A 12894-nucleotide genomic window follows, 5' to 3' on the forward strand; every position below is an offset into this window, starting at 1 on the left:
AGGTGGTTCATGTTTTATCAGAATCAACAGCAACACTGTGACTGCACTGATGCAACATTTATAAGCATCATTAACAAACACCAGACATTAGCACACACTTCGGATGTCCTTGTGTCTGACTACAGCTACATTATAAACCTGTTATAAACATTTGTTTCTGCCTATGAAAGCTAAATGAGGGGCTAATGCTGACTGGTTGGCTGGCTGACTCTACAGTTTGTGTATCCTGCAGTAATGAGTGTGTAGCTGCTGCCATGTTGAGGCAGAGGGTGCTGTGTGTAGCTCTGGTTGAGGGTGAGAGGCTGTCAGCAGATAAACAGAGATCTGTGTGGGTACATGAGACCCTAAAAAAGAGGCTGGATCATGGGGAGTACCACCAGTTGGTCCAGGAGCTTCTCCTCCATCATGGACGTTTACAGGCAGATTTTAGGACGACTCAGGGGCAGTTTGACAACCTGCTGTTCTGGGTTGTGTTCAAATTAAAGAATTAATCTGAAGAAACTTTGTCTGATTTGGATTTTTTTTTAAATGACATCCCAAAAATGTCAAAATTACAAACTACTTGCAACACGGACATCAGTTTTAACAAGAAGCTTATTTATTTTAATTTAAAAAAAGTGGAGAGCATGACTGGATCTTCACTTGTAATAAACACACTACATTAAGAGCAGGATCAACAGATGCTGTAATAAACCGACTCAAGAGTGTAAGTGAGTGTGAAGTGACCTCTCATGTGATGCATGTTCCTGTATCGTACACATGTTGCATCTCTAGCGTCACATTCTGCATGTGTTTGCAGTATTTCTATATTTACACCTAAGATAAATCTCCATGCTGTCTCCCACACAAAATACACTTGTGTATGACACATGCATCATCTGACAGGCAGCGGGGGGATGTAATGATGTGTGCGCCTTTGTTTCCGTCTTTAAACGTGTGTTTGGCGCTCAGCATGTCACCAGCATCTGTTTTCATTACTGTTGTTGCTGTTGTCACACGTGTAAGAAGAAGAATGCATTAAATCAGGCTGTTCACTGATGTTTGTATTCCTTTATGTTTAATTATCCCAAGTCCTTTTATTACAGCTCAGTCACAAGGAGAAAATGTTGGTGTTTCTGTTTCTGCAAACCACAGATATGTTATATTCACATGAACGTGTCATACGTATGTCATCAGGAGGGGGAGGGGAGGGTGGATGGTGTTACACCCAGGAGAGATGCCTGCCACCTGCAGACCAACAAAGAAGAAAACTGGCTGTTTTTAGCAAATCATTGCTGTTTCCTGTGGCGTTCAGGGACCCAAACATGGCTGTTTTTATGGACCTGTCACTGTTTAGCCTGCAGCTTTTCATTCCCCAAACATGGGTGTTTTTTTAGGGACCTGTCACTTTGTTTCCAGCGGCATTTAAGCCCCCAAACATGGGTGTTTTTATGGACCACTTTTTGTGTTTCTCATGGCTTTTTAGCCCCCAAACATGCCTGTTCTTTAGGGACCATCACTGTGTTTCCAGCAGCTTGTCAGCCATCAGTGATGGGTGTTTTTTAGGGACCTGTCACTGTTTAGCCTGCAGCTTTTCAGCCCCCAAACCTGGCTGTTTTGTGTTTCTAGCAACTTGTCAGCTCTCAAATGTGGGTGTTTTAAAGAGACTCCTCGCTGTTTTTCCAGCGGCGATTTAGCCTCCAAAAATTGTTATTTTGACTGACCTGTCACTGTTCTTCCAGCAACATTTTAGACCCCAAACCATTCATGGTATTTAGGGACCCATTACTGTGTTTCTAGCAGCTTTTTAGCCACTAAACGCGGATGTTTTTAGGGACTCTTAGCTGTGTTGCAAGTGGCTTGTCAGCCTTCAGTCATGGGTGTTTTTTAGAGACCTGTCCCTGAGTTTCCAGCAGATTGTCAGCCCCCCAAACATGGGTGTTTTTATGGACAGCTGTTGAGCTGCCAAATCTGGGTATTTTTTTAGGGATCCATTGCTGTGTTTCCAGCAGCTTCCCAGCCAGCAAACATGCATGGTTTTTAGGTACCCATCACTGTTTCCTGTGGCTTTTAAGCCCCCAAACAAGGGCATTTTTAGGGACCCTTCGCTGTGTTTCTAGCAGCTTGTCAGCTCTCAGATGTGGGTGTTTTAAAAAGACTCCTCACTGTTTCCCAGCGGTGTTTTAGCCCCAAACATGAGGATTTTTAGGGACCAGTCACTGTGTTATCTGCAGCTTTTCAGCCCCAAATGTGGGTGTTTTAAAGGGACTCCTCGCTGTTTTTCCAGTGTTGTTTTAGCCTCCAAAACATTCATGGTATTTAGGGACCCATTACTGTGTTTCTAGCAGCTTTTTAGCCACTAAACGTGGATGTTTTTGGGGACTCTTTGCTGTGTTTTAAGCGGCTTGTCAGCCTTCAGTCATGGGTGTTTTTTAGAGACCTGCCACTATGTTTCCTGTGGCTTTTAAGCCCCCAAACACGGGTGTTTTTAGGGACCTGTGGCTGTGTTTCCAGTGGCTTTTCAGCAGTCTGAGGAAGAGCATCACGCTCGAAACGTCACGCAAAATAAAAATTGCATACGGAAGCTCTTGTTCTTTTTTTCATCCAGTGGTTTTTCAGCCACTAAATGTGGGTGTTTTTAGAGACCTGTCACTGTTTCATGCGGTGGTTAAGCCCCAAACATAGTTGTTTTTTACGGACTCATCGCTGTTTTTCCTGTAAAAACCTAACCACATGTTAATCACGACACTGTCGAAACATAAAATTTCAGATGTATAATGCCAACGTGTTTTCTGATAATTGGATTGTTTATAGATACTGAATATTGTATTATGTATCTGGGCTGAATGTGTGTTTGGATGTGTGTGTGTGTGTGTGTGTTGTAATGAGCTTAAATTCAACATCTTAAGACACATTAATGAAACAGATGAATCTGACTTGAGTTTCATCCAGAGGCAGACAGTTCCCTTCTGCTGTGTGTGTGTGTGTGTGTGTGTGTGTGAGTGTGTGTGTGTGAGGATAACCACAACAGTCTGTTGCCTTTGACATATTGCGTGATGATGTCCAGCCTGTCCGCCTGCAGCTGCTGTGATATGAGCTTATTGGCTCCTCTGGAACGTGACCGGCTGAACTCAGCTCTGTGATTAAATTATAAAACTTTCCTTGACGTTTAAAAGGTGAAGTCTCTCATACACTGATACAAACTTTGATGACATACAAGGGCGAATTCACAAAGAATGGGTGACCTCATCATGAATGAGAATCACTTGAACTCTTACTGAAGGTGTTACCATAATGATGTTACAGCACAAACACGCCGACAGAGTTCTGCAGCTGAGAGCGATTTACCCTTCTTTGGCTCTGATTATCCAGATGTTAAAAAGTAAATGTTGCCTTGGTGCCAGGAACGCAGCAGGCAGGACGATGGCAGAGAGAAAAGAAAAGATGCAGGTCCTGACCGACGAGGTGCGGAGGGGTTCCTCCAAACTTTAGGCAAGAAATTTAATTTACAAATTCAAAAATTTGACTTTTAGCACTTTGGTTCTGAGAGACAGTTGTTCATGTTAACGGATATTTCCAGACTGTCTCAGACTGCAGGAAGAACATGTAAGATTTCTTTAAAATGGGCGTAGCTCCCCTGTAATGCCCCGCTGCTCACACACGGCTCCACTGAGAACTTTTCATGAGCACCGAACTTTAGATTTTGACCTTTACAAATAATGTGAGCTCAAACATGCACTTTTATTTTTGTTTTACGCTCTAATGATTAGGGGGAGTATCATCACATTCTCACAGCGAACTTGTCACATGTCCACATTTGGTCATGGACTTTCCACGTCCACGGACTTGAGCACTGCTTTTGACACCATTGATCACTCCATCCTCATCAGCCAACTGAATACATGTGTTGGTATCTCAGGGAAAGCCCCACAATGGTTCATGTCATATTTGTCAAATAGATGTTTTTCTGTCTCCATAGGTAACTATGTGTCTTCGTCCACTCCGCTGTTGTATGGGGTGCCCCAGGGCTCAATCCTTGGTCCCATTCTTTTCTCATTGTATATGCCTCCCTTGGGCCAGATAATCAGTCGTTTTGGTTGTATATCCTGTCATTGCTATGCGGATGACACTCAGCTATATTTTTCAGTAAAGCCAGATGATCTTAGCAACCTAAACACTCTCCACAACTGTTTAGCTGCGATAAAGGACTGGATGTCTGTCAACTGTCTTCTGCTAAATTCTGACAAAACTGAGATTCTCATTCTCATTATTGGCCCACTTGCCCCCTGGGTGCCAAGGTATATATATACCTTGGCACCCAGACTTTGGAACAACTTCCCCACTTCCATTAGATCAGCTGAGTCTGTTGACTGGTTCAAAAAACACCTAAAACCTCACTTTTTTAGAATGGCTTACTCATAACATTGGATAAATTCAAGTTTATACTCTGGATGATGACTGCATGCTCGCTGTGCTCGTATAGGTGTGTTGTCTGTATGTGTTCTTGAATGTGTCTTTTATGGTCTTGGGCTCCTCTTTTCATTGTGTCCCAATGTCAGCGTAAAGCACTTTGTAACCTGCGTTACATATGACGTCCAAGGTACCCTGGGTGTGTTGGTTGTTGACGTTCTGGGACGCCGTGTCAACTTCAGCCTGTTACATGCATTGTCTGTTTTCAAAATACACTTCTGTTTTCACAGGAAATGTACAGTTTGCATACAGTCTCTTTAAAAATAAAAGCACTATGTCGGTACAACACCACCAACTGATGTTTTTTTCCTTCAACAACACACACACACGTCGTTGGGTTTAGGACAAAAGAACAGTGTTTGGCTTTACAATCTTACAAGTTGGTGGTTGTTGGACCCGTCCACCACGCCTCCCACCTTCCCTACTCAGATTTTCGCCTCCTTAACTTTCGTTGTTGTCCCGCTACATTTCCCCCTGATGCTGTTGAGCTCTGTTTAACAATAACAGCAACAAGCCGCGTATCATGCTGACGTGAAAAGGACAGCCTTTTTAACTGGTGTCTGGCGCTGGAAGTCACTGCCCAAGCACTGGTATTTGACGACTTTGGAGTGAGACTGGGTTGGTCGAGGAGCTAAGGATTCAGAGGGAGCTCGGAGTAGAGCTGCTGCTCTTTCGTATCAAAAGGGGTCAGTTGAGGTGGTTCAACATCTGATCAGGATCCTCCTGGGCGCCTCCCGTTAGAGGTTTTCTGGGCACATGGAATTGGTAGGAGGCCCTGGGGCAGACCCAGAACACACTGGAGGGACTATATATCTCATCTGGTCTGGGAAGTGTTGCTGGGTAGCGGGACGTTTGGAGTACTTTGCTCACCCTGCTGCCCCCACACCCCTGGTAAGCGAATGAAAATATACAGATGGTTGAATTTTAGTGTATGGCCGGTTGGTGTTTAATGTTGACCGGCTGCATATCATGCTGACATGAAAGGACATTGGTGTCTGACGCTGGAAGTCACTGACCGAGCGGTGGTTTTCAATGATTTCGGATACCTGGTGCCAGGCTAGCTTTTTACATCCCTTTCCAGACCTTGTGCTAAATTAACCTAATCTGTTGCTTAGTCTAAATCTGTTGCTAATCTAAGCTGACAGTCAGACGCGCTGGTCATGTTTCTATTCAACTGTCAGCCGAATTCTAAGTGAGCTTTTGAAATGATGCAGAAAAGAAACGTCAGACTCCTTTTCATCAGCTGGGCGGAAGTTAATAAACTCGTACGCGTCACTTTAAATGTGACTGTGATCCTCCAGCAAACTGAGGGGAAGAAGTAGAGCAAGCGGAAACAAATCAAGGCGACTCTGCCATTTAACAATCTACAGGAGAAAAAATGAACAGAAATTTGTTTTTAAATAAGCAAGTTTAAATTGTTCTTTCATCTCAGCTAACATTGGCCAAACAGCTTTCCTGATGTGAAGCTCAACAGTCAGAATTTAAAATAAAAGTGATGTACTGAGATAGTCTTTTGTCCTCGACCTGAAATCAAAAAAGAAGTCTGTGTGGAGGTGAAAGAAGCTTCTGGATCACTCTGTGCTTGTTTGTTGTGAACGTAGCTTCAGTGGGAGGAGAGTGAAGTTGATGATAAGCTCCCCGCTGTCTCCTTCTGTTGCTCCATTGTCCTGAAGTGACATTTAGCCATTTCTGTTTTTCTTCTTACTGCAGCTCAGCAGCAAGCAGTCAACACAATGATATGAATATCTGATGGTGTGTGGAACAACATGAGGATCGCAAGGAATATATGTTTAACTGGCAGAATCGAAGGGTCTGTGATCTTATTTATTTATTTATTTATTTATGCTCTTTCATAATTCAGATATTGGATTTTTTTTCAGCCCAGTCACAAGAAGAAAGTGTTACGTTTCTGCAAACCACAAATACTTTACATTTGCTTGTTTCATACATATCAACGTTTCTAAAGGGACGTCCTGTATTTGTTGACTGTCATCAGGAGGTGGAGGGGATGGTGGATGGTGCCAACAACACCAACAAACAAACAAACAAACAAACATACAAACATACAAAGAAATGGCTGTGATTTCAGTGTCACTGTGTGTCACAAGTGTGTTTCCAGCAGCTTTTATGGCTTGAAAATTGGTTGCTTTTATTACCAACACATTGGTGCATTTCCTGCCAGGATGCTGCCACAAAAAGTGGTTGCTCTTTATTGAGATAATCCCCCAATCCCAAATGGATCCCTTACAGACTCGTTGACTCAAGCCCTACTCAAGTCAGTAGGCTGTTAACCTGACAGAGAACTGGGACACCACTTCCCCTCACGTGAATGTGCAAAACCAAGGGGAAGGGCCAAGCCAAGGGCTAAAGGGAAGAAATGAAATTGGTCCTACGTCTGTAAGGGCTTAGGCCTTGAGTCAACGAGTCTGTAAGAGATCCATTTGGGGATTGGGGGATTGTGGCTTTTCTTGCCGGTAAATGCCATGAAAACTGATTGTTTTTAACCAAGACATCGGCGGGTTTCCTGCCAGGATGCTGCCACAAAAAGTGGTTGTGTTTTACCAAGATATTGGTGCATTTCCTGCCGAGATAGTGCCACAAGACAGTGGTTGCTCTTTATTGAGATAATCCCCCAATCCCAAATGGATCCCTTACAGACTCGTTGACTCAAGCCCTAAGCCCTTACAGACCTAGGACCAATTCCATTTCTTCCCCTTAGCCCTTGGCTTGGCCCTTCCCCTTGGTTTTTTGTGCATTCACCTGAGGGGAAGTGGTGTCCCAATTCTCCGTCAGGTTAACCTGACGGATTGAGTCAACAAATCTGTAAGAGATCCATTTGGGATAGGGGGATTGTGGCTTTTCTTGCTGGTAAAATGCCATGAAAACTGGCTGTTTTTAATCAAGACATCGGTGCGTTTCCTGCCAGGATAGTCCCCCCAGAACAAGCCGAAACCATAATGAAGTAGTTTTGGTGCCTAAATGGAACCAAATGTGACGACAGGACTGTTGAAACATTTAGCTTTAATGTATCTGCCACTTAACAACATGCAAATGTAACGTCTCTGTGGTTTGCAGCAATGTAAATAGCCAACACTTCTCCCAGTGATTGGGTTAAGTATTTTCTGTTTTCTGTTCTGTTTTCACTAAATTCTTCCTTTATTCACTCTTTCATCTTTAAAGACCTGTTTGTGTCTCTTCACTGTATTTCCTCTGCATCGTGTCTGAATATCTGTTTTATGACCTGTACGAAGCTCTTTGAATCAGAGTGTTGTTCAAAGGTGATGTCCTCATTAACGCCTCTGAAACATCACCTGATTCTGACTGCAGCTCACACTCACATAAATTTCATTTGACTGATTTCACTGTTTCACCCTCTGACAGAAAAAAACATTGAGCAATGTCTCCATGGCAACATATTTATTCAGAGAAACATGATGTGAGCACAGTTCAGTCAGAGTTTAGCGACATAATACAACTTGTATTAAGTGATGTGTGATGTCCCCACAATCGGCCAAATTGAGCTCATTTAATTCCTGTGACTGTCTCTCTGGGTGATTTACAGTCGCAGCACTCAGACGCTTCTGTTTGTCGTCCTTGATGCATTACAGAGGAAAGTACACGACGCTTCCCGGCAGTCAAACACAAAACTTTTAGTGGGTGAAGAAGTGAAGACACGAGGAGCGATGACAGCCGCGGTGTGGACGATGTTTAAAAGACAAATTACTTTCTGAATGATCGCACTGGGAATCTTTTGAAAGTCTCCAGATGATGAAATCTGTCAGACGGTGACACCTTTCTTTATTTTTTCACAGCGAGCTACAGCTGTCACAACATGTTGTCACAACATGTTGTCACATCAAATGACTCCTCTGATCCAGTAATGGCACAAAATAGGTAGAAAAACACAGACATGATAAGTCTCTGTTTCTGCTGGTAAAACAATAAATTCATGTTCTGTCTGTGCATCGAAGCTTCAAGGAGAAATATTTACCGTTAATCGAAGCTTCAGAGGGGGGCAAATAAGAGACGAGGACATCAGTCATTCATGAAATAATGGACGGAGCCACCGTGACATCACCCATTGGTCCATGGACTCCTGTTTTAAACCTTGACTTTGGCATTTTGGCCGTCACCGTCTCTGATCATAGAGCCAGAAGTGACCATATTTGGACGAGAGGGTGGAGCTAACGCTAACGTTAGCACTGTGCATTCAGAGCTATGGTTAACTGTGCTAATGCTAGTTTTTGCTAGCAAAAAAAAATGGCTTATATCAATCACAAGAAAGAAATTTTGCAGGTTCCAAAACATTTTAATTGAATGCCACAAGTGAAAAACAAAAAACCCACTTGCTGCGCATTTTTGTTGTTGCCAGGCAACCAGCCCATCACCTCCTCACCCTAACCGTCCTGTGTGATCAGTCTACAGTTTGTGTATCCTGCAGTAATCAGTGTGTAGTTGCTGCCATGTTGAGGCAGAGGGTGCTGTCTGTAGCTCTGGTTGAGGGTGAGAGGCTGTCAGCAGATAAACAGAGATCTGTGTGGGTACATGAGACCCTAAAAAAGAGGCTGGATCATGGGGAGTACCACCAGTTGGTCCAGGAGCTTCTCCTCCATCATGGACGTTTACAGGCAGATTTTAGGACGACTCAGGGGCAGTTTGACAACCTGCTGTCTATCATCAAGTCGTATAGCTCTGGGTATCCAGCAACCACTACCACCAGTTTCTCCTCCATTGGTTACCAGCTGTAAACTTGTTGTCGTGACCACCACAGAAGCCCCGCCTCTCAAATCATCCCATTGGACAATGGGGAAAAGTGGAGATAACGTGGGGCGCTCAAGTTTTTTTAACTCAAGGAGTTCAGAGTGCTGTATTTCTCTGTAATGTAGCACAGTGTTAACAATGTTACTGATACTATTCTTTCTCACACCTTCAACTCAAACCACCAAAATATATCATTTCATCATTACATTCATATCAGAAACATGCAGGAGACTAGTCCACTGATGGACCCTGATGAGGACTGTTGGTCCACTGATGGACCCTGATGAGGACTGTTGGTCCACTGATGGACCCTGATGAGGACTGTTGGTCCACTGATGGACCCTGATGAGGACTGTCGGTCCACTGATGGACCCTGATGAGGACTGTTGGTCCCCTAGGAACAGTCTTAACACAATTAAACAATATGAGCAGATAAAATGATGATGCAGGTTCGGTATGAATATATTCATTTAAAGATTGTCCAGCATCAGTGATGTTGGTTCTCAATAAACCTTTTTTTTGCCATTACACTTAACCCTGTAAGACCCAGATATAGAAAAAAGTGAGCAAATTTTTTTTTTGACCTCAGATATTGTTTTAGGAGGCCTCTGATTTAGAAATCAAAGAGTTTTCAAATTTTTTACATTTTAGTAAGTTTTTAGGGAAATGTTGTAAATTTGCAACGTTGGGCATAGTTGGGAGCAGAACTTCTGTTTGTACTCACTTTGTCTGAACAGATATACAGAACATTTAAGTATTCATTTGCAGGGTTGATTGCTTACTTAGCCCCATAACAGTATATATCATGAGTAATAATCACACAACAATCATAGTTTTATGAATAAACATTTCTAAATAAAAATATTGGAAAAAAATATATTTACAAAACTTTTTCCTCCGTCACTTTCAATGTGGTTTACTACATTCAAACAATACTGTCTGGCTGGCCTATTATGCTCTCTGCTTATCATACTAAAAGGAACACATGCATCCCCCCAGAGCACTTACAGGTTCACATTCAAGACCATTCGCACCTGTCCCTGAACAATGCAACAGGCATTGGATCGTTAAATTCATGGAATAAAGAGATACTGTTGGTCCACTGATCCCAATTAAGGTGATAAAAACCTTTGGATGATGGCAAATACATTCAGTTTCTTATTTTCATTTTCAAGACCATATCACATTACATACAATAACAGAAGGATGGCACACGGGGTGGCCAAAGTACAACCAACGTTACTCAAACAGAGGAAGAACGTTCTTTAGACAAAACACCCAGTTAACAGATGACTTTAGATGGACGGTTCAAATAATACTTTGGCTAATACCTTTCTCTGGAAGTCATTAAGCTTCATTCTGACATTCAAACTGAATATGAAACTCATGTTCCACACCATCATCATCATCGTCATCACCATCACAGAGGTTACAGATCCTCTGGTTTCTGTCCAGCCCGTCACATCTTCACTGACTTCAGGACTTCTGGTGTTATTTACTCTAAAGTTACAAACAGCCTTTTTTGTTTTCATTCCACAGATCCTTCTCCAGTTTAAACTCTTGTTTAAATATATATTATATACCACATGATGTCACACTGCTGAGCTCACTTTGCCACTTTTGTATTAGCCTCTGTTCATCAGTTAGTTTGAACCAGCTGATGTTGTTACACTTTGCTGTAGTGATGGGCAAAGCAGTTCTTTAGATGTTACTGAATCACTAAAGGAACACGTGCATCCCCCCCAGAGCACTTACAGGTTCACATTCAAGACCATTCGCACCTGTCCCTGAACAATGCAACAGGCACCCCCCAACAAATCCAGAACATTCAGAACATGTTTTTCTATCTCCTAATGCTACAAACTGCTGCTTGGGCAACACTGAGAAAAATAGCTCAGGATCATTTAGAAGTTAGAAAACAAACTACAAAGATACAGGGAGTTTCAAATACTGCTATAGATGTTGGAGTTTCAAATAAAACTAAGTAAAGCTAAACTAAGTAAAAATTTAACAGAAAAGCACATTTAGAGCTTCGTTACAATGAATCATCTAATACTTGAAATTTCTACTACATTTTTTTTCAATTTGTGACCATGTGAGAAGTGCAGTGACCTTATGTAATGTGTAAGGGAGCACAGGCTATTTTGACTACCACACTGACCCAACGTTGTAGAATTACAACATAGACATAACAAGCTATAAATCAAATTTGATGAATGTTTTCCAAAATAACTAAATATGTACATGTTCTAGACATTGTAATGAACACAAAAAAAAATATTTAAGGAATTCTACTTACTTTAATCCTGACAAATCCAGTCATGCAAAAAAAGGAGATGAGCTCAACGGGAAGTTTGCAGGTAGAGTGAGTTCATGGCCAGATGACCAGACCTATAAACACTTCTTCTATCCAATAGCATTGTGAGGACCCATTAACTATGTAAATGTGGTCTTGAGAAAAAAAAACATTTGAAGGCCTTTTTTTTAGAATTGTTAAAAGTGACGTTGTAAATTTGCAACAGTGGGTTTTACAGGGTTAAATAAATAACCTGCTGGGGACTCTGTAATCATGGACATACAGTATCTGTATTACTGGGAGGTGTGAATAGATTTTTATTTTATTTCATTTTTTATTTTTAAAATATTTATTTTTCCATATATATTCCTCAATTACTTTTTTCCTGTTTTTCCATGTCTCTACGTCGGTTCCATTCTCGTGAACTCAACATTTCAAGAACGTGTGAGGGAATTTTTTCAAATTTGGCACAAACGTGCACTCAGTGGTCATAGGTCAAAGGTTAAGGTCACTGTGACCTCGTCTGTCTCACATTGTCAATGTGATATATCAAGTATACCTTTAGAGAATTTGTTCAAGTTTGGCACAAACGTCCACTTAGATTTAACAATCAACTGATTAGATTTTGGTGGTCAAAGGTCAAAGGTCACTGTGACCTTTCATACATCCTATTTTGTGAACGTGATATCTCAAGAACAACTTGAGGGAATTTCTTCAAATTTGGCACAAACATCCACTTTGAGTCATGGATGAATTTATTAAAAATTGGTGGTCCTAGATCAAAGGTCACCGTGACCTTGTGTCCGTCTCATTTTGTGAATGCAATATCTCAAGAAGGACTTGAGTATAGGTTTTTAAATTTTGCACAAATGTCCACTGGGACTCATCGATAAACTGATCAGATGTTGGTGGTCAAAGGCTAAAGGTCAAGGTCACTGTGACCTTGTAACTTGAGGCAATTTCCTCAAATTTGGCAGAAACGTCCACTTGGACTGAACTGATTAGAATTTTGTGGTCAAAGGTCAAGGTCACTGTGACCTTGTCTGTTCATTCTTGTGCATGTGATATCTCAAGAACACTTTGAGTATAGGTTTTCAAATTTAGCAGAAACACCCACTTGGATTTAACGATCAACGGATTAGATTTCCGTAGTTAAAAGTCACTGTGACCTTGCATCCATCTCATTCTTGTGAGTGTGATAGTTCAAAAACTACATGGGAGAATTTCTTCAACTTTGGCACGAACGTCCACGACTCAACAATAAAATTTGGGGTTCAAAGGTCAGTCTGACCTCACAAAATATGTTTTTGTCCATAACTGAATAATTCATTCACTAATTCTGACCAAACTTGACACAAATGTCTAACAGGATAAAATAATGAAGGTCA

At 41.7% G+C, this 12894-nt stretch overlaps 1 protein-coding gene across 1 annotated transcript in view; it reads left to right on the top strand.

The window, feature by feature from the left end:
- gfra2b (GDNF family receptor alpha 2b) overlaps positions 1–12894 on the top strand; it is a 188506-nt gene that overhangs the window by 63695 nt on the left and 111917 nt on the right. The window lies entirely within an intron of this gene.

Source organism: Epinephelus lanceolatus, chromosome 19, assembly GCF_041903045.1.
Source record: "Epinephelus lanceolatus isolate andai-2023 chromosome 19, ASM4190304v1, whole genome shotgun sequence".
In the NCBI taxonomy this organism is placed as follows: Eukaryota; Metazoa; Chordata; class Actinopteri; order Perciformes; family Serranidae; genus Epinephelus; species Epinephelus lanceolatus.